At 50.4% G+C, this 24,821-nt stretch overlaps 1 protein-coding gene across 8 annotated transcripts in view; it reads right to left on the bottom strand.

The window, feature by feature from the left end:
- C1H10orf90 (chromosome 1 C10orf90 homolog) overlaps nt 1-24,821 on the bottom strand; it is a 185,414-nt gene that overhangs the window by 132,810 nt on the left and 27,783 nt on the right. Inside the window, exon 1 of one of the 8 annotated variants that reach the window (XM_078024378.1) lies at nt 16,824-16,970. The exons of the other annotated variants lie outside the window; for them this stretch is intronic. The gene's annotated coding sequence lies outside the window, so the exon portion shown is untranslated. Of the gene's footprint in view, nt 1-16,823; nt 16,971-24,821 lie in introns of those variants that run through there. 8 annotated transcript variants of the gene reach the window in all.

The following is a 24,821-nucleotide window of genomic DNA, read 5'->3' as shown; positions in this document are numbered from 1 at the left end:
AATCTTCTCACTCTTTACAGGGTCAGGCTGCAAACGTTCCAGTCTTTCTGTTCTGCATCTCTTAATTAAAAATTCCACCCTTGAGTCATTCCGCTCCTTTTGTATCTTACTGTGTACAGTCTGAAGCAGCCGCACAGCTCCTCAGGGTTTTCCTTAGAAACTCTTTCCACCAGACATCCTAGTCCATCACTCTTGAATTCTGCCTTCCACAGTGCAGGGCCCAGGACGTGGTTCTGCTGGGTTCTTGGCAATTGTATAATAAAAATGGCCTTCACTCCCATGTCATTTCTGTTTAAACCTCATTGGAATGCCCTGTCCTCTCCACATTTCCAAATTCTGATCACAACCACTGAAGGGATTGCTGAAGTATCAGACTTTCAGAATCACCTTTAGTTCTCCATTCAGGTCAATCTAGGCTTGTCCTAGCTGCTCCTTCAATTTTGTCCACCTCTACCCATTACCCAATTGCAAAGACACTTCCCCACGGTCGGGTATCTGTTGGAGCAACCTCATTCCCCCCGTATCGTATTTCTGTCTCAGACCGTTTTGTGTTGCTATGACAGAATACCACTGACCGGGCAATTCATAACGAAAAGAAATTTACTTCTTGCAGTTTGGGAGGTCAGGAAGTTCAAAATCAAGGCGCAGGCCTCTGGCAAGGGCTTTCCCACTGCATCAGCCCATGGTGGAGGGGGAAGGGCAATAAGCAGGACAGAGCAAGGCAGCAGGGGTGGGGGGGTGGCGGGGCGGGGAACTCACTCTTAAAGAACCCACTGTTACAATAACTAACCCACTGCCACCACGTGACACCTGTCCACTCCCCAGGGCCCTCCTAACTGCTGCTGGAGATCAAGTATCCAACACATAAACTCTGGGGGACACATTCCAGCTGTGGCACCCTTGACCCTTAAGGACCCCACAGGGGTGGACACTATCAAGGTGTGCTCTGCCCCACCCAGCTGACGTCTGCACTGATAGGTAAGGTGATGGCGGGTAAGGCCTGACCCTTTACCAGGACTCCGGGCAGTGGCAGCCCAGTCTCTAGCGGTCATTGTGCTCTTTACCACCACACACTCAGGATAAAACAAAAGAAAAACCGCCAACTTCACTCAACAGTATTCCTGATGATGCAAGAAAGATTGTTAGATTTTATTCCACAGCGACCCTGGAGCCCTCGCCATCTCACTCCCGTGTGACGAGACGGAAAGTTCACGCAGCTCGCAGCACACTGACTTCCTTGATGAAAAACCCCGTGGAATGGCTCACTGTTGAGCTACGGCCCTGACTAGCTCCCATTTCCATGGACTGCCACTCGGCTGTGGGAGAACGGGGGCAGACAGACCCCGGGCCTCAGACCTGGGCATCCAGCTGACATGTTTCCCCAAACAAATAAAAGTGAGCCTGACATTAAGGAAAACATCTGATACTCGTAGTTGTCAGTGATCCAGTTTGAACTTTCAAGTAAAATTAGAATTTCGAAACTTCACGTACACTTCCTGGAGCCTGACAGCTTCTCAGTAATTAGGGACTTTTCTGATGAGTTCGGAAAGATTCATGAATTCTTGTTTTTGTTGTAAAATACAAAGTGTCAACATTTTGTAAATCTTCATAACTCAGGAAATCAATATTTCCCAGATCACCAATGCAGGGCCTTACCAAATCACACACAGATAAAAGATTCATTCACAGTGTCAGGTCTACCAATGGGTTTTAAGGTAACAAATTAAGAGAGTGTCACTAATGTGGCTTCACATTTGACATTACAGCTAACGTTTAAGGAGATACCGCTTGTCACTTTATGCCAAGTGAAATAAGCCAATCTCCAAAAGACCAGTACTGTACAATTCCACTTACGCAAGGTCCTTAGAGTGGTCAGCACTGTGGACATAGGAGGAGAGTAGTGGTCGCCTGGGCTGGGTGGGTGAGGAAGGGCTCAGTGCTTTGTAGAGACAGAGTTTCTGTCTGACGAGGATGGGGAAGGGTTGCCTAGCACCCTAACAGTGGTTACCATGGCCGATTTCATGTGAACTGATTTTTACCACCAAAAAAAATTAGAGAAAAAAAATCCCTGATGGAATTTTGGTGTAGTATGAAATAAGAATATCCAAAATTTTCTGAAAAGACAGTCACACTGGTAGGGTGGTGACCAGGGCCCCCTGTGAGGGCAGCATGTGAGTGGAGACCAGAGGGACAGGGTCCCAGCAGACACCAGCCATGACAGCTCAGGGCTGTGGCTCAGCAGGAACAAGGGCCCCCACCTGGGCTGAGATGAGGCAAGAGCGGTGTGACTCCAGGGATCACAGCGGATCTGCCCACACTTGGCCGGAACAGCCCTGCCAGGACCACTGACCTCACGGTGACCTCCACCTGTCCAGGCAGAGTGTCATCCTGGGTCTGCTCTTCCCCAGGCCCTCAAGACCTCCAGCGTCGGGATGAGAAGAGTCCCCTTGGCCACGTTGAGCGCTCTGCCTCTTTTCTGTGTGGCCACCACTCCAGATCCACCCCACCTCTGCCTGTCAGTGCCCAACCCTGGCATGTTGACCTGTAGGGGCCATGTCCATGGGCTCCCCTGCCCTTGGCTTCCCATTGTGTTCACCTGGGGAGGGGACCCTGGGTCAGGTGCAGGAGGGAGGGATCAGGTATCTGTTCCCGTGCTCCTCTGCTGGCCTCTGGGCTGTCCGAGTCCAGGTGCCACGGGGCTGTCCCTCTGTTCCTCTTGCCTCCTGCCCTCTGGGCTCTGAAACCTGGCCTTCTGTGCAGACCTTTGACAGGAGCCTGGGGGCCAGGCATCATCCCCCCAACAGCTTCTAAATGGCCTCATTTTAAACATAAAGTTACGCAGAGTGCATTCTGTCCCTTCCAGACCTCGGCCACGGAAGGCCTCAGGGAGGAGAAGAGGCCCAGAACGCAGGGGGCACTCAGTAAATGTTCACTGGAGGAATGAAGGAAACACGGATTCTCACTGCAGTTCTCTCCACATATTAAACCAGAAGCTTCAAAACACTTTAGGATGGGAATTAACTGCCTCCCCTGGTCGTTATTTAATCCTTAGCTGTAATCAGACCTGCCCTCACCCAGAGGCACACGCAGGACAAGGCAGCAGTGGGGCAGCGCAGAGGAGGCCCACGTGGGAACTCAGCCACGGTCCCCAGATCAGGTCCTGCGCCTGGAGGAGCAGGGGACTTCTCTGGATTCTGTTTTCCTTTCCTTGTTTTCACTTGTCTTTTATTTCTACTGAGGCTATTTTTAAGTATAGCAACTTGAATTAGATGTAATTTACATATAATTCACCCATTTAAAGTGCATCAATCAACGGTGTTTAGTGTTTTCCGTTATTCAACCACTGCCACTATCTGGATGTAGAATATATTCATAACTCCAAAAAGAAGCTTCCTACACCAGCAGGCGTTTCCCAGTTCCCACTTCCCCCACCTTAGGCAGCACTAAGCTCTTTTCTGGCTCTATGGATTCCCCGACTCTGGACATTTTATAGAAATGGAATCATAAATGTGGAGTCCGCTGCCTCCGGCTTCTTTTGCTTTAACATCATGTTCTTGAGATTCATCCGTGTAGTGGCAGAGGTCAGGACTCCATTCCTTTTTATTGCCAGATAATATTCTATTGTATGAATAGAACTCATTTTATTGATCCATTTATCAGTTGATAGATGTCTGATTCAATCCCACTTCTTGGCTCTTATGAATAATGCCGCTGCGAACATTTGTGTACAAGTTTTATGTGGACATATGTTTTCATTTCTCTTGGGTAGAACTGCCGGGTCACATGGTAACTCCAGGTTTATCCTTTTGAGGAACTGCCAGATGATTTCCCAACGCAGCTGCCCCATTTACATTCCCACTAGCATTGCCTGAGGATTCGCATTTCCTCGCCCTGCCAGCTCTCATTGTTACGTGTCGTTTCACCAAGGCTCCCTGCTCATCCTTACACATTCCTAAGGCAGGGTTTCTACTAGAGGAGCTTCCAACCACTCTCTGAACTCCCCACTCTAGGGGCCACATGGTGAAAGGAACCTTCTAGAATTCTTTCCCCAGCCCTTGACCACTTCTGGAGTTCTCTCTGGGCTTTAAGGACCCAGAGTAGTAGTGGTCCCAAGTAGCACATGTGGAACTCAGACAAATTCTGCACACAGATCCTGCATGCTCTAGAGGTCCTGTCCAATGTGGTCATCACCAGGCATATGTGATTAGAAAAGCTGAATTAATTAAAATGAGACTTAATTAAGCATTCAGTTGCTCAGTCACACCAGACACATTTCAAGTGCTCCGTAATCACACGTGGCTTGTGTCTTCTACATCGGATGATCAGAAGATGAAACACACTTCTGTCGTCGTAGAGATTTCCACTGGACAGCACGGAAAGGACCATAAAGGCCCATCATCCACCTGAGAGCGACGCTCATCAGAACGGCTTTGTCTCCAGACCCCTCCACTCGAGTCCCCCAGCTCTCCCTTTCTCCCCCCCCCCCCCGTCTCTCTCTCTCTCTCTCATACACACACACACACACCCACCCATTTTGCCAGTCATCCAGAGGAGCTCAGAATTCTTGGGGATGCTGGATGAAACGGAGACGGTGGGGTTTGTTTGTCTTATTCTTAAAGCAGAAATGCAGAAAGTTGGACTTCTGCATTCCCAGCAGCACTGTCTGAGGACTCTAGACATCTCAGGGGACTACAGTGTTTTCTGTCAGTTCAATGGCATTTAAGCTACTCCTTTCACTCCTCAGAGTCCAACCACCCAAACCTCAAGGTCTGGAATAAGACACGGTAAACACTTAACATGACCCGTTCTGGGGAGGACTGCCAACACTCATGCATTTCTAAAAAGAGAATGTGCTGCATATGTGCTATTAATAATTAGCAGTCAATTAACACTTTTTTTGCTTCCAGCATGTTGGAAATGTTAACTGACTCATTTATAGGAGAAAAACTTTCCCTAAGAGCAGTCATGGTGTGTTACATACTAAAGCAGAGCCGGCCTTGAGTTCTGGGGGTGGTACCCAGTGAGGCATGCCAAGCGCTGGACTCCACACACCCTTGATCCTTATTATTCAGAAAGCACACTCACTTATACCTTGAACAGAAGGCAAACACCTTCCTATTAGCATCTAAGATATTATGGGCACTAATCTCTAAAAATTATGATTCTACACTTCTGCCACAAGTTAAATGATATCCAAAGACCAAAGCTGCAGATGACCATTGGAATCCACTGTCACAAATGCTTTCAGTTACAAACTCAAATCTGAAAAACTGTATGAAGCAACTTAAAAGCCACATTCTACACAGAGATTGCTTTTTCCCCATTTAGATTACTATACACAAATGAGCTCTGGCCAGGGCTGGTTTTAAAAAGGCAACCAGCAACTTCTTCAAACAGGATGGATCAAATTCACAAGGAACCACCTTGCCCCCCTCCAGAGGAAGCTGGGAGACCAAGGGTTCTGGGGACACTGGTGTCACTCCTCGTCCTTCAAGATCCATGTCCTACTCTTCATGAATACAGAGGGCCACCTGTTCCCACCACCCTTTCCTCTCCCTGGTTTGCGGTAGGACGTCAGGAAAAGGCAGTGCAGTAGCACAGCAGGTTCGAGGGAAGGTGTGAAAGGTGAAGGGACAGAATGAGACCACAGCGATTACTACACAGAGCCCCCAGGACACCCCTGGTCCAAGTCAAGGGCTTACCATCCCTGCCTTACAGAGAAAGCCACAGAGATTGAACAACTCACCCAAGGCCACCAGGGTGGGACGAGAATGAAAGCTCTGTGACATCATGTCTCTGCTCCGTGGACTCAGAGACAGGCATAGGAAAGCCCATGGAAGTGTGCATCTCTTCCTGCTCAATCTGGAAGCTAAGCGAAGTCAGGTTTCCTCTGCCCTCCCCGGCTGTGGGCCGAGGTTGTCACGCAGGTAGAGATGGGGAGCCAGCATCCCGCTGCAGAGACCAGCCACCCCATGCTGAGGCCAAATCCCCCCATGGCCTCCTGCCCTTGGCTCGGGCTTTCGACACCAGAGAAGGTTCATGAAACCTGAGGGGTGACAGTGAATGGAAAGGACATCACTAGGCGACCTCAGAGCCATCCTTCTAGTAGGTGTGACAGAACTAGAAGGAACAGCAGAAGCAGCGTCACACTGTGACAGCATCCGAGAGTATCTGTGGAGCGCAGCAGGAGCAGCACCCCTTCCTCTCTGCCACTCCTGGGCTCAGCTGAGTGTCAGCTGGCACTAGGGCACACGTGCTCGATCCTCATGCCTGTGCATTGCGGGGTGCTTCTTCGGCTCTGGCTGGGTTGGCTGAGGCTAGGTGGTCAAGAGTGGCCTCCCTGAGATGTCTGGTCCGCAGCTGGGATGCGGCCTTCTCTGCATGTGCTCAGCTGAGACCCGCCAGAAGGCCAGCCTGGGCTTAGTGGCACAGAGGTTCTCAGAAAAGGCCAACTCAGAGGGGCTTCTCAGCCTCTGCTTACTTCTCATTCGCTAATGTCCCTCTGGCCAAAGCAAGTCACATGGTCCAGCACAGGGGCAGGTGGGAGGAACTGTCCAGGGGTATGGCTACAAGGCATCAACCAGCTGCTGTTTCTATAACAATCCATCCTTGGTTTGTGCCGTCCTGGGACCGTAAATCAGAAAAGTCCATCTCTTCTGTTGGTGAATATTGTATGAAGAACACTGCGATAGTGCTACAATCCCAATTATTATACTTGTGACATCAGAAAACTTCATCTTGATAAAAGATGCCTTTGGAGCAAGGCTGTAAAAATATAAACTCTAAATAAAATGACCTGATTCAGCTCATACTTCTAATTTCCATATATTTTACTGGCTAATTTCAAATCCCTGTGTTTTAATACCCTTAAGTTTCCTTCAGTTATTCAGCAAATGTCTTTTTCTAGCACCTGAGATATATAAGACATTGTAGAGACCAAAGATGGAGTAAGAGATGTGATTTCTGTCCCTCTAGAGAGACAAAGTCTGTATTTAGAACACTACAAAACTTGCCCTGAACAGAAAGAAAGGCACACGGAAGGTGAGAGAGAGAGAGAGAGAGAGAGAGAGAGAGAGAGAGAGAGAGAGAGAGAGAGAGAGAGAGATATCCAATGGCTCCAGGTCAGGCTCTGCACGCCTACACTGATACCCGATGGTTAAAGTGTCATGAAATCCCGAAGCACTTTCCACCCAGTTCTAATGTGGCCATGTGCCAGGGCCTCCCCGTCAGGCTGCCGCCATCTCTATTGGCGTCCAAGATCTTGGCACCTGCGATAGGAGCCTTCTGAGGTCCTGCACTGTTCATCAGGAAGTGTCCCTGGGATGGCCAGATGTGAGGCTGATTGACATCTCCGCACACAAACGAGCACTGTGTCTGCTAGACCACTGGCCAGTGACATGCCCGGTGCCCCTGGCCGCTGGTGTTGTGGTCGACAGGTCCCTGCTCCTCCTCTCTATGTGGACTTGTCTTCTGAGAGTTTTCTCTAACCTAGGGGTGGGATAAACTACTTCCTCAAATATGCATCCAGATGTGTTAGCCTCACACATAAACCAGGGACTTTTGAACGTATTAATCAAGCCTTTGTCTCCACCTGGGCTTCCTTCCTTTCCTGCAGGGCTCTCTTCCAACACACAGCAGGTTAGCCATGTCCAGCAGCCACAGGAGAGTGGTCTTTGGGACTCCCCTAAGGAATCTGATGAAGGAAGGGGTAGTAGGTAGGGGAGAAGTGTGCCAGTTAGTCCTCAAATATGATTCCACCCACCCCCTGAATCCCCCAGAGATCCCTCTTGTGGCTGGTGTGTGTCCATGTAAGAGGTGGAGGCTGAGCTGGGCCAAGGGAGAGTTTAAGAGAAGAAAAGCCTAGGCAAAGGCACTAAGGACAGCCATGCACAGATCACCCGGAGCCCCCAGCACCCTCCTGGCCAGCAGCATGGTGACGCTTTGTCCACTAACTTGACTCTGAGGTCAGAAGTAAGGCTTTCGGGTATGCGAGCCTCGTCTTCCTTGTCTTTACAATCCATCTCCTTAATTGATAGCTAGTCACAGTTTAAACCAAGCTTGTGGCCATTTATGCTACTTGAAGAGCAAAACCTTTTGATCTTTGCCCTTTATTAGTCGGATCCTAACTGAATCTGAGGCAGAAAGAAAAACAGCAGCAAATCTCCTCTCCTGGACCCAGTGACCTTCAGTGTCCTTGCAAAGTAGAGCCTGCAACACTGACACGGGACCTGCCTTCTTGCTTCCTGCACCTCCCCTGATCTACTCGCTGGTTTAATCTAACCCGGATGACAACATCCACGGGGCACAAAAATCCCTGGACTGTATTTTCTACTAAATCTATCAGGAAACCAAACTGACTCAATTTCTGCCCCGAGAAACTTCCTACAGATTCTCATAACCCAAAGAGACATGAAATAAAAAACACACCGTGCCCAGTTAAAAACTGCCAATTTCTCTCTGTGTGCTGGGCCAATTTTCTTTGACCTGATCTCCTCTTTAGCTTCCCCAAACCACTCTAGCTACCAACCCCCAACCTCAGCTGAGAAAATTTCAAGGGTTTGGTCTAATTTGGTCTCCAACCAGAGAGTGCAAAAAGACCAGGGCTTGACCCTTCCCCCCCGGCACCAGTGAGAAGAATATTCTACTTACGAACTAGCAGAAATAAGCATCATGGTGTGTCAACTGTCTCAGGGCAAGACACCACCACCCACCTGAGTATCACTGTAAGATACTGTGACATCCTACCCATCATGCCTGGCTTGGACCCAAACAACTGGCCTGAGCCATCCGGGCTTGTGGTCCTAGGCTTCTCTAGCCCAGAGCCATCTTCTTAGCAGGTATATATCACGGTGGAGTATTCAGTCTTTGGGGATGCACCACAGACACACAAAACTCCCCAATCAATATTCTCTGCAGGAGAAGCATTCTCCCACACTCCACCTCATTTGCTAGGGAGGCTTCTCAGGTCTTTGCTATGCAAAAGTTTTGTGTCCCGGGTTCCTCTCTCACATAGCATGTCCCAGGAGGATCTTCTCCATCATAGTGCTTACCTCTACAGCAAAAAGCAACCACCGCCACAGGCTCTCCTCTGTCCTACCTTGGGTTTGCTATTATGAGCATAGATTATACAGTCAGAGAGAGAGGGGGGGGGGGGGAGGATCATCAGTCACAAAATCCATGAGCAATAAATGTTAACGTATGCCAATTTTTATTCAGAACTGGCAGTGCGCCATGGCTGATGCTTAATATTTATTGAGTGCCCATAATGGACGAGGCCCCTTCTGACCCTCTTGTGGAACAATCCTCCATAAGGACAGAAAATGCTTTCCTAAGGGAATAAGCCTCTCTCACTGTGAGGCTTAGGAGGGAATCTTAGAGCCAGAAGTAATTTTATTACCATATTTCATCAAATTGAAGGTGCCTTTCAATCTCACAATCTTATATTGATGCATTATTATTTTCTAGACCCATGAAAGGAAGACACTACCATTAATTGTGAAGCGTTACGCATGATGGGATTCGTCTCAATTTCAGAGATGTTAAAATGCAACAACATGTGCACGTTGGAATCCATGAGACAGGCTGTTGTGATCTGGCTTTGCCCTTGACCTTGGCACAAAGGCTCTGAACCACTGGTGTGGGCGCTGAACATTCTACTGAAAACTCTGAGACAGAGGCCTCTGAACTCCCACAAGCCCTTGTTACATTTGAATCAACCCTGTTCTATAGAAACCCTTGATCCTGCCGCCACCACTTTAATTTATACTTGTTTGATTTTCTGCTTACGTGGATATAAGCTAGGCCTCTCCTTCCTTATTTTAAATAAAATCCTGCATTTGCTTAACAACAGCGAGCACCCTAAGCCCAACCTCTATTTCTTTTCCTGGACTCCTACATACAGAAGGGAACATATCACAAGTGTTCAACTATGTAATTTTAACAAAGGGAGCTCATCTGGGGAATCACCTCTCAGATTAAAAAAAAAAAAAAAAGGTCTGCAGCCTCTTAGGTCTCTGGCCTCCTTCTCAACGCCAGTCAACCAATTTGACTTTGGTCAGAACTGGTGCTTCATCTGCCTGGAGAGCCCAGTGCATTGTCCCCTGCCTCAGGCGCCCCTGCTTAACGTCACATGCCCACCTTGCATGAGTGGTGGCACTCTGTCCCACTAGGTGCGACAAGGTCAGCTGTTTCCCTTGTAATGGACTTGGGGTTGTTTCCTATTAACGCCACCCTGGAAATGCAGTCAGGGACATTCTAGTACGTCATGGGGCCCACGGGCCTGCACCCAGCTGGGAACGGAGAAGGACTGAACACCTGGTCACAGGCCCACACATGCTCAGCTTGGTCCCCACCACTCGGTGGTTTCCCAGAGCCCCTGTGCCACTTCTTACGGCCACTAGCAATGTGTCCATTGCCCAAAGCCCCGAATCTTCAACAGCACCGGCTGCATCCCCTGAGTTTTGCCCATTCTGGTGATGAATCTCATTATAGCTTTAACCTCTGTTTCCCTAATGATAAGTGAACTTAAATGATAATAATAAATTTATTGGCCGTTGAATATGCTCTTTAGTGAGGACCTGTTCCAGTCTTTGGTGCTTTTAAAACTTATTTTGTTTTCTTATTGAGTTTTAGAAATTCCTTTTATGCTCTGGAAACTGACTCTAAAGCCTTTGTGCTGCACTCCCCCCCCACACATATGTTTGGATAGCTATCTATTATCTCTGACACCCCGTGGCTCATGTTTTAATCATCTTACATAATGAATTTTGATGAGCAGGAGTCCTTGATTTCAATTTAATTTTAAAATAATTCAACTCAAAACCTTTTTCTTCTATGGTTAGTTAGTGGTTTACATCCCCCTCCTCCCATATCTGAAAACATTTCCCCACATCATCTCCTAAAGCCTGATTACTTTCACCTTTACGTTGAGGTCTACATTTCCCTCTGGAATTGAATTTTTGTGCAAATTCCCAATAGGTTCAGGACCATTTTCCCCCACTTTGGTGGCCCTGAGCTGGACCCCAGATACATGCAGGTCTGTCTCTGGGTTATCTATTTCTACACTCTCTTGATTACATTAGCTTTATTGTCTTAATTAACAGTAAGAATATGTTAATTATTAAGCGGCCACCTCTGTGTCAAAAGAACACAGTCCACTGAATCAAGGAATTTCAAATTAATTCAGCAACTTTGTCTGCATTCCTTCAACCCTGTCTCTTCTTCCTTCTGCTCCTTCAAGGCTTCTATTTTCCACCTCAGAACCCAGAAAAAAATAAAAGACCCTCCCTGGAGAGTGGGAGAGACAAAGTCAGCATTCAGAACCTTTTTTCCTGGCCACGTATTTGCTTGTATCGTGTTTGGTTTTCAACTTACAAAAGGCAGCAGAACAGCTCAGACATTTTAGTGGATAGTAAGGGGGGTGGTGATCTCCATTCTCAACTAACTCAATAATCATAAGTTTGTTGTATTTTGGCTGGTTTTTATTTTATACATACAATTAGTCATCAATTTCTAATGGTCATAAGCACTATAGGGTATTTGCATTACTGCAACTTCTTCATAATTTCCATTTAGATGAATTCAATATTTGATTGAATATATAACCAAAATTTACATAATCTTTTCCCTACTATCAAATTTTCAGTTGCTCCTTTTTCTCTGAATAAATAACATTGCACTGAACATCTTTAAGTATATGAATTCTTTTTCTCCCAATGGATTTTACTAGTTGACAGGGCCACTGGCAATATCCAATTTTAATACATAAATGGTGAATTAATTTGCATTTTAATGAGGTTGAAGATTCCTCAGTGTTTTTCTAGTTCCGTTGCACCTTCACAGAGCAGGGTCTTAATATTTTCCTTACCAAGTTGAAGTATGCCTCACCAATGATCAAAATAGTAGCTACTTGTATTTGCTAGACCTTGTGACCCTGCAGTACAAGGATAGTGTGGGGTGTATCTTCACATTGTCAGTGGTTGGCATGTGACTGGCGCATAGTGTGCTTAACATTTGTGGAGTGAATGAAGTTGTATTAGTTTCAAGTATCCTTCCCTGGATATTATTAGCATCTGTGCCTCGTGCATAGAAGGAACTAATGAGTGTTGATTGTTTATTGTGATAATGATGACATATGGTATATTTATTTTTAGTGGCATTTCTCATGAATAAGAGTCCCTAAATTGGTTATTTCAGTCTAACAGTCTTATGGATTGTTTTTCTGAGTCGTTCCATTTATTCTTGATATTAATAAAAATTCCTCAGTATGATTAATGTAGTATAAATATAGAAACTTTAGAGAGAATTCCCGATTTTGCTTTCACCCATCAATACACACTCTTCCTGCTTGGCAATTACTTTGCATTTCAGCAACGCCAGGTGATAAGTGCTGTCTCCTGCTTCATGACCTTGGAACAAGCTGCTCTGCAACTTGTGGAGATGGGCTCTCTGCTGCCCGTCCCTACTAGCTGGCTTACTCCCGGAACCTTCGACTCCCAGATTAGCCTGCACACCCTGGCCTAGCCCTCTGTGGGCTGGCACATCCAAGCCTGCCCCCACCATGGCTCTTGATGTCAATTAGAATTCTTTTGCTGGCTCCCACCCTTCACTGGCGAATCGAGTCCCTGAGACACAGGAGCAATCCAAGACCTTCTGCTCATGAGTGAAAGTGATTGAAATAAACTCCGTGGTCCATCAACCGCTGCGGTTCAACCAATGAACAATTTTATCAAGAAGGAGATGCTGGCCTCTCTCTGCCAGCCACTGGTGAGCTCTCCTCTCTGTCCCCTGAGACCCAGGCAAATCCTCAGATTTTTAAGCCTCGGTACTCTGTGACAATGGTTTGCAACTAGGGTGGCACCTACTCTCCAGGAATTACTTACCAATGTCCAGAGATATTTTAGGCTTTCATCACTGGAGGGAGGAGGTGCTATTGGTGGTCAAAAGCTAGGGATGCAGAAAGTGTACAGCGCAGAGGACAGCCACTTTATCTGCTTTCTTTCAACCCTGTCTCTTCTTCCCAAAGAAACAGACTCCTTTCCAATGACTGCCAGTCCCTGGCTCTCTTTCCCTACCACTGAGCCGTCTCCACCCCTCAGAAGCCCGAGTGTCAGGGCAGGGGTGGGGGTGCAGAACTCCTAGATGCAGCCACGGGCCTGGCTCGGCAGTGCCAACCACACGGCAGCCAAAGCTGCACACGTTCCTGTAATGCAGACACCTAACAACCCTTCAGATACACACTCAACGTCAAATTATTGAATTTCCAAGTGCAAGCTCATATTTTCATACATACTTCTCATTGCCACAAATTAAGTAGCAATATTGGAAAGTCTCACATGAAATATTAACAGTATGATTTGATTTCAGAATGTTCTGTGCAGCTGGCTTCCATAGGAAACAGGGAAGTTAGAGGAACAGCACTGCCCAATACCTCTGGAGCAACCCTGCCTGGCCGGTGGCTCCAAGATATGTGGCAAGAGCTTGCAGTTGGATGTCACTGCAGACCTCTGGCGAGCATTTTTAAAATGCAAAGAGAATATGCCCTCCCCTGCTGTAAACCTTCCCCGGCTGCTGGTGACCACAGGACCCCCAGCCCCAGTGATGTCCTGACCACTTCTCTTTTGTTCATCAGCTCCAGACTGGCCTCTGGACCATTATCAAACCCTCTATACACATGGGGCTGGGGGAGGTGGGGTATGTGGTCCTCTCTTGGTTTCAGCCTAGCTCACTTCTTCCCATCACTCAGGCACCTCAATGTCCGTGTCCAAGGGCCTTCCCCAAGCACCTGCGAGGCGGTGCACCCCATCCACTCTACCCTTGGACGTGCTTTTATGCTTTCTTTTTTGCAGGGCTCACCCAGGAAATAAACTCCATGGTCCATCAACCGCTGCAGTTCAACCCATGAACAGTTTTATCAAGAAGGACATGCTGGCCTCTCTCTACTCCTTAAAACCCCTGCCAGCCACCAGTGAGCTCTCCCCGCTCTCCCCTGCGAGCCAGGCAAATCCTCAGATTTTTAAGCCTTAGAACTCTGTGACAGAGGTTCTCAGCTAGGGTGGCACCGACTCTCTGGCACCGACTCTCTGGGGTTTATCTTCCAGTGTAAACCTGACAGTTTTCATCTTGATTTGTCTGTCTCCACAGCAGGTTGAAAGCTCCATGTATCAGTCCCAGCCCTGAGAGTGGTTTCTAGAACATGGTGGATATTTATTGAATCTGGTGAATGAGTGACCCCGTCATTGCATTGGGGGATCTATCCCCATAATGCAAAGGCACAAGGAGGCACAGGAGTCTCCCTGGGAGTCTGCCAAGGCCAGCACTGCAGGGAGACGGCAGGTAACAAGACACTTTTGTTGTTTTAATTTTGTTTTGTTTGTCTTCCACTCAAAGGTCTTGGCAGAAGCTGCCTGTGGCTAACCTAAGCCAGTGGGATTTGGGGAGTTCATAGAAATGTTAAGAAGACTAAAAACCACTCGGGCAGCTGGTAGAAACTCGGGGGGCTCCTGAGAACTAAACGGCAGGAGTTGGGGATGGTTGTCACAGCCAAACCCACAACCTGGGGGTCTCCTTCTGTTATTTTCACCTCGAGTTACTCATGAGGGTCTAAATCCCCAGAAGGAGCATCCATGGGTCACATTTGAGATACTTACTGAATATTCTGAGCAGGAAGAGGAAAGGGCTGGCAGGAAAAAACGCCACGCAGAAGACGCCTGAGGTCTATGGGAGGGGGCGGGCACCAGGTCCACACCCAGCAAGGCAGTGCGCTGTGGGCAGAGCTGGCCTAGAAAGGACTCAGCGCCCGGGCAAGAAGGGAGATGGACTCTGGGCAGCCAAAGATCGACAAATACCCCTCGGCCCTTGCCCTCCGAGAGCCATCTCTGGGACGATGGATCCCGTCTAGTGACCTGAAGCTAGGCCAATTCAGGTAGCTGAATTGAGGAGGGCACCCCTGGGGACCCTGGGATCCCCCGTGCCTGCTTTGGTCTTGGAAGCCGAGAGATTACACTGAAGCAGACCTTATCATCTCCCACCACCAGCCTCAGAGCCCAGCAAGAACAGGCATCCAGGAAATGTCTGGGGGCCCTCAAGTCCGAGCAGCATTTCCCAACGCATGGCATGGGGACACCTGTCTTACAAAATGCCTGTCATCCAAAGGCCATGCAGGTTGGCAGAGTTGTGTAGATGTGCCCATCAGCACACCAAGGATGCGAAACCTCAGCCAAGGAAGCAGCTCATCCCAAACCGATTTGACCAAGGGACATTTTAATACAATAGACAACTATTTAGCATCTGGCTCCAGTGACATCCAGTGTGTCCCCCACCCCCTTCTCATATCTGGTTGGTGTGGTATACCAGGAGAATCTGGGGGGCAGAAATGAGGCAGCACTGCTGGGTAGAACCAGCACACACTCAAATTGGCTGAGCTCACTTCTCAGTGATTCTTTCGTTGTTCTAGAATATTCTCTCTATGTTCTTTCATTGTAGTTAAAAGGGATTAAATGAGCTGGAACCCACTCTGTCCTTCAGGTGGCTCACTGGAGTTTGTAGTATGATCTCTGATTTCTATAGTGGGTGATTCTGAGGTTAGAGACCTTCCAGAGAACGAGAGGCTCTTCACAAAACGTGGGAAGGCTCAGGTGCCTTCCTCCTTAGAGTCAAATTGGCTAATCATGGAGGCCGGCCATGACCTCAAAAGCCTGTCCATCCCTCATCCCAGAGGATCCTGGACAGGCCTGGTTCCTTTATAATGACTCGTGACTCTACAGTCCTGCAGGGCCACTTGCCTCCCAGAACTCCCAGTTGTCCTGGCAAGAAGGAAGGGAAAGAGGTCATCTGGCCGCTCCACTGCTGACCACAGCCATTACACATACTGAGATTCTGCCTGCTTGGCACCAGTGCAGGGAACCAGGAGCCTGTTCCCTTGCCTGGTATGTGACAGGCTCATGATGGTGATGACAAAATCTTGCCATGGCTTCAGTTCCTCCAGTTTCAGACAGGATTACTGCATCTTTGATATCACAATTAAAATGGATCAGTCAGGGGACTATGATTGATCCCTGAACTATCGTGCGGGGCTGTTGAGAGTGCTAAAATATGCCTTGAGCAGAAACACTGAATCACAGGGATCAATAACCGGAGCGGTAAGGGTGTGACTGCTGCAGGTCCTGGGTAGGCTGTGCTGGCAATTAAAGAAACGGTGGACTTCCAAAGTGCCTCACCAGGAGCGTGTGACCTTGCTTTTTTTAGTGAAATTCTAGGTTTCCTTAGGGTGTCAAAACTTCCAAATTCTTCTCTGTCGGCAAGGATATTTCCGTCCAGCAGCTACGTCGGCTGTCACGACAAAGGCCATCTTGCTCAATTTAATTAAGACTTGGAATCCAGGTCAGCTATGCAGGAGTGGTGACTTTTTAAAAAATCATGGAGGTGATTTAAACTGACATGCTTATAAGAATAGCCTGCCTCCCGAGTGAACCTCTGGGGTTCTTGCTGGTGAGACAGCCGGCAACCACCCAGGTGCCCTGCGAGTGGGTCCTAGGAAACCTGGCAATGGGGCCACTTCTTGGTTGTCTCTGTGTGGCTCAGGCCTCCCACCCAGAAGCCATTTCAGACTTTTTAAAAAAAAAAAAAAAAAAAGAGGCAAGGCATGAGCAAGGGGAGATCCAGCATTAGAGAGAAGTCACCCCTAGTTCATGTCCACCTTCCGGCAATTAGAAGTGGCCGAGGCCAGCAGACAGATTTTGCACTTCGACTTCTCTGGTCCCCGAAGCAGAGAAACGTAGGCCCCAGCTGTGGGCACAGCTGATTTCATGTCGCAGTGAATTTACCTGCGTGAGCTGCAGGAGTTTTCTCCAAATCTGAGGCCAGTTGGTCTCTTGGTCAAAAATAGGACAGGTCTCTTGGACAAATGCGTGGAATTATTCCCAATCTGTGAAGCGCAAGTCTGCTCCTACTGTGGAGATGCCTCCTCTGTGACACGTGACAGCTCCTTCCGTGGGCACTGGAGAGTCCCAGATTCCAGCTCCCCCACCCCCAGGTGCATCAGTTATCTTCTGTGACTCAGTTTTTTTTTGCTCAAATCTGACAAGCAAGTCTCTAAAGATCTCTGTGGCCTTGACATTCTTGGGATCTCTAAAGCTCCATTTGGAAATTCAAAATGCCAAAGAGATATCTTATTTATTGGTGTATTTTTTTCAAGGTCTCTCTCAAAGTGAGCACCCATTAAATCCTGCAGGGGTGGATGGAAGGGGGAGGTGGGGGTGGGTAGATGGATGAAAGGATGGTGCAGGGAGGGAGGGAGGGAGGGATGGAGTTGGGTGACTGGTTGCTATGCCTCTTGCTATTTCACAGTCCTTTAAGAATTCCAGGACTTCTCATAAGGCCTCTGCTTGAGCTTTGACTGTCCCTGGAATGTCATGCAGAGCCCAGGGGAGGGTGCTGACCTGCTAAAGGTCACCTCCGGTGTGCAGAGGTACTCCTCTGGCTTTGCTTTCCAGCAGTTGGAACAGATGAATCAGTCCTTTGGGACTGGTTTTGCCAAGTGGACAGTTCTGACCGCTTGGGCATCTCTCTGGCTACTAGAATGTCTGTCTGTCCTTCATCTGGTCCCTAAAGCCTCTCTGAGGACATGGTTCACGACCCACCCTGCTGCTCCACTTTACCCTCAGTCAGGACTGCACCTGGCCATTCCAGGCCACTGCAGAGGGACTGGGCTCTGGGCTGTGCCTGCTATATTTCTTCAAGTCACCTTGCTAGTTTTGTGCAACACCCCCCCCCCCACCAATTGCTGTCCAGATAGCCATTTGATCCACCCTGTGACACACCCAGGCACTTATAGAGACCTTCTAATGGCCCTTCTGTAAGAATCTGGGGCCTTAAAAGGACTTCCTGTGACAATGGCCAAATTAAGATTCCAAACACAAGCTGCTGTTCCATGCAATTACATCCCCCTCAGAACTGGAAGGCAGAAGCAGCCTTCAAATGTGGCATTTAGGGCCCTAACTGCTCGTGAATGATGAAGGCTGATTTCTGCAGCATTAATCTACTGTCATTGACCTCTTGCTGCATTAATTGTGAAGGGTGAAAACTTTTATGAAGGCAGCTTCTTAAATGCTAATTCCATCTTTTTGGAGAGGGAACAAGAAGCCTAGCTCATCCTAATAGGGTGACACAGACACACTCCCTCCAGCCAAGATTTCTCTTGAGCAGCGTCTGATGGACACATTCTAATGATGGGAAAGCAGCTGGCAGGAGACCAGACCTTGGGCACCCTTCAGAGAATCCCCAGCCTCCTGCATGACACATCTCAATTACCTAGAAATGCCCGTGTGGGGACAAATGGCAGGTTCTGAAATCAAGAGCAAGGGACGGAGCTTCCAGCTGCCTAGCAGAGGCAGACATCTGAAGGGGTCTAGCCATGCAGTGACTTACAAGGGGGGACGTTTGCCATGCACTTTAAAATTCCACGTCTTTAAAATTTTAATTAAACTTATCAGAAAAATGGATGCTCACCGGTATAAGCAGCCATTTGCAGAAAAAAATGGACTTGTGCATCATCCGAGTTGTGATAATATGGGCTAATATATAAAATATCCATGCTTCCTGTTCTGGGTGCATAGGACATGCCTCCCAACAGTAAATCTGCATGCATACTTGGTAATCATTGCAGATAGGAGCCACCGACCCTGCAAAGCTCTGTCCATAGGAGGAGCAGGTCCGGGGGATGCCAGCTGCCAGAAGAGCTGAACATGGTGGGGTCTCCAGACCCCCAAGACTGCCCAGAACCTTACTGCAGGCCAGCCTTCCTCTGCATTCACCAACTTCTCTTTTGACTTGCAAATATGCCTCAGAGCTTTCTCCTACATTAACTAGAAGACATTGTTCATATTTCTTTCCTCTTAAAATCCAGATAATAAAAATCGTGGCCGCCTGCATGTGCACTATGTGCTGGGCCCAGTGCCAGCACAACCTCACTCACTCCTGTCTGAATGACTCAGGGGCTATCATGCCCTGTTCTAATAACAGAAAGCAGAAGGTGGAGAGCTGAACTCCCTGCACCGCCACTTAACCGGCCGCCCCTCTGCCTTCCTTCGGGGGCCAGGCAGCAACCCTGGACCAGACCTCTGCCACGGCTGAAGGTGCTGCTCAAGAGGGCAAGGGGGCCCCTGGGCTGGAGATGGTAGGAGCCAAGAGCCCAGCGAGATCACAGAGGGGCAGAGAAGGCAAGGACAGGAGGAGCTTCTGCCCGGCAGCTCTCGGGGCCTGGGGAGTGCCTGGCCCGACACCACCAAGGAGCCACCACAAGTCACCAACGTGCTCTCCTAGGTGCCAAAACCCCCAGGAGGCATGGTGACACGGCTTCCAGGCAGATGCTCGCGACAGCCCACACAGGCTTGGTCTGCACCTGACACTAAGTCGTCCTGAGACTCTGCAGGCTCGATCCCCTTGGCTCCGGGCTGAAGACAAGAAGCCACACCTCCTGGACCTGGAGGGGGGTGGGGTGTGAGGACACAGGTGGGGAGGTCCCCAATTGCTCCATCCCCCACCGCGCAGCCTGTGGATGCTCTGTCCAACACCTGTCTGAGTGCACCTGTTCTTGGTGGCTACCAACCTGAGCGTCACCCTCCCTCTGGGCAGCTGCGGCAGGCCTTTTGCGAGGCTCCCTACATTCACTTCTGCCCCGTGATTCCTGTCATCAAGGGCTCCACAGGAGGTAGAAGACACAGGAACTTGGGCCTTGAGACAAAAAGTCCCAAACTAAGGGGTATCTGCTTTGGGTCAGGAATGTCAAACAGAAGTTTGTCATTGAAGGAGCAAGGCAGGATGGGAAGTGTGTTGGGCCAAGGAAGCAGCATGTGCAAAGGTTCCGAGCAAGGGAAGGACCTGGCACACTCATGGAGCTAAGTTGCCCTTACTCTGTCCAGTCTGCCTAGAGGGTGCAGCCGTGTTGTCCTTGTCATTTATATTCCGCTTCTTAAACAGGGTTGCCCAAATTATACAGGTGTCAGGCCTCACAATGCCTGTCCCCCTAGCACATATGAGTGGCCTTCTCACAGAGCAGCACAAATCCTGTAACTTCTGCCTCTGAGACCCTTTGACCGCTTCTCCTGCACAAAACAGGGACCTGCCTGTTCCCTTGCCCCTTGCCAGTCACCTTCCCTGACATCCCCCTTCCCCTGTAGGATCAAGCCACATGAGTTTCCCTCTCACTCTGCGAGTGTGCCAGGCCCTTCCCTTGCTCGGGACATTTGCACATGCTGCTTCCTTGGCCCAACACACTTCCCATCCAGCTCCCTGGATGACAAACTTCTGTTCGACATTCCTGACCCAAAGCAGATACCCCCAAGTGTTGGACCTGTTGTCTCCTTGTGGCAACAATTTGCTTATTTGTCTTTTCACTTGATTTCTGTCTCTTCTGAACGAGGACAGAGGTCCCCTGGATGCTCTGTTCAGCACTACACACTTAGTGCCCAGTGGCCACTGGCATGTAGCAAGTGTCCTCTGAAAGGGAACCACTACCTGACTCACCCAGCCTCCTCCTTCCCAGGCCTGAGACCAGAGAACTTCTTGGAGGGGAAGGACTCGAATGCCAAGGGGCTGAATGCTGGTCAGGCAGCCTAAGGACCAGTCCAGCGGGCACAGGCAGCGGCAGTCGCACAGGAAGGAGTGGCTTGAAGGAGCCACGAGGCACACCTTCCTCTGCAGGGGAAGGACCAAGTGGCCAGAGCAGAGGGGTGGGGGCAGCAGGGCAGACGCTGACCTCGTCGAGTGGCCACGGGTGACCCATAGGGCTGGAGCACGGTGGCCTTGGGGAGCAGCCCCCCAGTCCTGTAACTTCTGGCCTAGAAAGGCACCCGTCTCAGACCCCGCGCCAGAGGTCCCACAGGCCCTGCGTGACTGGCAGACTCAGGCTCAGGCCTTCCGGGGCTCCTTGGGGTTCGTGTGCCGGGCCACGGCCATGGGTTGAGTCCTGGCACGGTGCTGGGCACGGGGCTGCCGGGACATCTGTGGTGGCAGGGTGCCTCGGGTGGGGAGGGGGTATCTCTGAGCCTCACTGTGCACCAGGCACAGACCCAGCACAGACCTCGGGATGGGAACGGGGACCTCTGCCTTAGGGAGAAGAGCTTCAGGGGCCTGTGAGCTACTTTTCTGGATCCCCTGATGCTCCTCTGCTAAGGGGGGCAGCTAGAGTTTCCAGGTGGGTGACTGTGGACAACAGCTCAGATCCTTGCAACGCCCACTGGGCTGCAGGATGTGGAGCTGGTCCCCATCAATGTGCCTAGTGGCCACAGAGGGCTGCAGGGCTGTCACTCTCCACACCCCCAGGTCTCTACTCCTCTCACGGAACTTTCTGCTGTTCCCAGAGATGTGGGGGCTCTTTTCTCATCTCTAGGGAGCTGGTATTAAACCCCCTTGGCCTGGTCACCCCAAGGTCACTGGCCTGGACAGGGCCTGTGTGTTCCCACTTTTGCTCTTGGCCCTGTCGGCACCTTGGAACATTCTCAGACCCCTAGATTGGGCACAGGATCACCTCAGCTGGCAGCCTGTTGATCCCAAACACAGGAAGAGACCACCACCCACTGCCAGCTCACCTGGGGGCTGCTGGGATGCTGACTGCTCTGTAAGCCACGAGGCTCGAGGTGGCTTGGTTTGGGGCCTTCATGGGTCCACAGATTCCTGAACCTCACAATTACAGCTTCTACTTCAGCCCTGCCTAGTCTTCTGACAAAATGTCACCTTGGGGTCTGACTGGTGCCTGCTGTCATCTCTGGATGCACCCCTGCCCCAGCCCCACCTGCCAAAGCCCTTCCTGGGCTCTGATGGCATTTCCCACTGTCCCTCCACCCACTGCCCGGAGCCCATGGGGCAGGAGCTTTGGCAACGGGTGTGAGCAGTGGAGAAGAGGGGCGGGTGGGGTGCTGGGCCCACGGTTCCCCAGAGAGGGCCTGCAGAGATCAAGGTGGGGAGGCGCACAGAGCAGCCAGGTCGCCCAGCACCTGGGGGCGTGGTGCACAGGCCGGGACACACCTGACCAGGGTGCCGAGGTCCCCACTGCAGGTCCTGGCCAGGGAGGATGTGAGGCAGGAGGCTGTGTGGGGAGCTGGCGGAGGACAGGAGCCCCGCTGAGGTGAGGCTGCTGGGAGAGTGAGGAAGGAGGCTGGGGAGGCCCAGGAAGGAGGGGCTTGAAGGACCCACAGGCCTGAGGACAGACCTGAGAGCGGGGACAGGCCTGCATCACTGTGAGGGAAAAGCTGCGTGGCCCCAGGTCCCCAGCGTGGCCTTCCACTCTGTGCCCCACCTCAGCCCACACCCTCCTACCTCCCCCAAACTGTGTGCTTCAGAAAAGAAAATAGTCAGAGTACCTGCAGACAGCTGTCCTTTTTACCGGTGGGGGGCGGTGGGGGGGGCGGGATTAACATGCAAAGCTAATTTAAAAATCAAAGATCAGGTTTAATCACTGATCCCTGATCTCAAAAATGGTCAACTGTTGCCCAAGGTCACAGACTCAGCAGTGGAAGAACTGAGGTTTCACCAGGCACAGACAAGAGTGTCATCCTTTGACACAAATGCCACCCAGCTCACAGACCACAGTCCACAGTCCCAGACCTCAGCCCTGGGGGGGGGGGGGCTTCTGAAGGGAGGTTGGAGCCCAGGGCTGCGGGTCCTCCAAGCCCCAGGCGCCGGTCTCCATCTCTAACCACCCTCAGAGATCCTCTCCTAAATCCCATAAAAAGAACAGAGAGCCATCAGGGAGCCACGTGGGAGCTGAGTGGGGAGCTGGACCCCGGCCAGCGCCCGTGGGAAGGATCCGGAAGAAAGGGCAGCGCTCGGGCCATTACAGCAAAGCCGTTTAATACCGGAAAAGGGAGGATTTTAAAAGGCAGTGTTATTATAGGATCTGACTGAGTCTGTCCCATCTTGCAGTTAAAACCCAAAGCACATTCTTCCTCTTCCGATATTCCCGGGGTGGGGGCGGCCCTCCACCCTGAGGACCCAGCAAGAGCAGCACATGGACTCTGGCTGGAGGCACTAAGACCATCACACTCGGCCATAAAATAAAGTGGACCTGGGATTTAGGAACTCCAGTGCACATCGGGAAGGAAGGAGGCTATCTCTGGATGAACACGGATGGTCCTGGTAATAACCTATTCATTCCCCGGGCCCCAGGTTAACCACAAGAAATGTAGCCATGCCCGCCCCCTTCCAGTTCTGTGAGGACAGATTTCAAACCATGGAGGGGGGGCCTGGGCGGCACCCCCTGCCCAGGGGCACACTCAACTGCCTGGTGCCAGAGCTCCACCGAGTCTGTGTGTTTCATAAATTGGCCTCTCCGTAAGAGTGTGGTTGAAGAAAGACTTTCATTTAAAAATAACATGAACTGCTCTAGGGAGACTCAGGGCCCTGTGATCCGCGCTGACCCCGCATGGTCAAGGTGGTTGGTGGAAAATAGAAACTTCACAGCTGAATCTGAAACTATGATTCAGGAGTTCCGCTCCGCACAGAGGTCAAACACAGCCTTGTCGGAAGCCGGCCTGGGGAGAAAGATCTGGGAGGTTTTATAATCACAAGGTCTCCCCTGTGCCTGAGATCGACGGGTGACATGAAGCCTGGGCTCTTCTACCTGTGAAGAGGCCAGCGTGTACCCGTCTCCTACTCCAACGCAAGTTTGCATGGGACGTGTGACATCCTCTCACCCCCTGGGAAGCTGCAGAGGGGCATTGGTCCTAATTTTCTGCTTATGGCAATTATCAGTTCTCACGGTCCTTACAAGCCCTCCGCTAGGCACAGGCCTCCCTGCCTACTGCCTGTCACCAAGAGCTGGCCCAGGCAAGCCATCGGCAACCACTGATAGGGGGGGACAGAGAGAGCCAGTCCTGACAAGCAAGAGGGGACGTGGGAGGGGGGTGATTTGTTCAGAACCAGATTCTTCAAGAAAGGCCTTGTGGCCAAGGTGCTGGTTGGTACCAAGAGGTAAAGCAAGTAGTGAGCAGCCCAGGTGCGACCAGGGAGGGTAACGTTTGGCTTCACGTGGCTGTTGCTTCACTCGGTGTCCGTGTCCTCTCTGCTGCCACAGTCTGGCTGCCAGAGAAGTATCCCTTCTGCTCTAGGACACTGGACATTAACATGGCACCACGTGACAGCACAGTGGGCTCCCCCAGTGTGTCTCGTTCCGTGTGCCACCTCTGTGGCTCTGATTCATGCACATCATCTTTTTGGATGCGCTTGCTAGTGCGTGACAGGGGGCCCATAACGGCGGCTCATTTGGACATGATCATATAAGCATGCAACATAATTCCTCCCATTTCAGCCCCTGCTCCCTCCTCCCCTCCTCCCTCCGTCTGTTCCCTCACTCTGTTTCTCCCTTCTCTTTTTTTTGATTGGTGCTTTGTAGAGTTGCATAAAGGTGGAACTCACTGTGGGGCTCTCACCTGTGTACACAGCGCGCCTTGGACCACTTCATGTGCAGCTCCTGCTTTTCCCTCCCTCCTCCCTCCCCTTCAGCCTCCTCCTCTACTGCGCTGACCTCCCTTCTGTTTTCGTGGAACCCTGCCTGCCACCCACACTTTTTCGCCTTACTTCTCTCCAGCTTCTGCACATGAGAGCAACATTCCACCCTTGACTCTCTGGGTCTGGCTTATTTCACTTAGCACGACGGTCTCCAGTTCCACCCATTTACCAGCACATGCCATCATTTCCTTCTTCTTGATGGCTGAGTAAAACTCCATTGGGTATTTTGTAAAGCCCCTTTCCTCAGCCAGCCGGGCAAGTACCACTAAAGACGTACCAACTCGTGACCGAGTGGCTTTTCTCCATGCCTGCTTAAT

This window comes from Ictidomys tridecemlineatus, chromosome 1, assembly GCF_052094955.1.
Source record: "Ictidomys tridecemlineatus isolate mIctTri1 chromosome 1, mIctTri1.hap1, whole genome shotgun sequence".
NCBI classification, from domain to species: Eukaryota; Metazoa; Chordata; class Mammalia; order Rodentia; family Sciuridae; genus Ictidomys; species Ictidomys tridecemlineatus.
The sequence above is the reverse complement of the archived record's forward strand: the minus strand, read 5'-3'. Positions and strand labels throughout refer to the sequence as shown.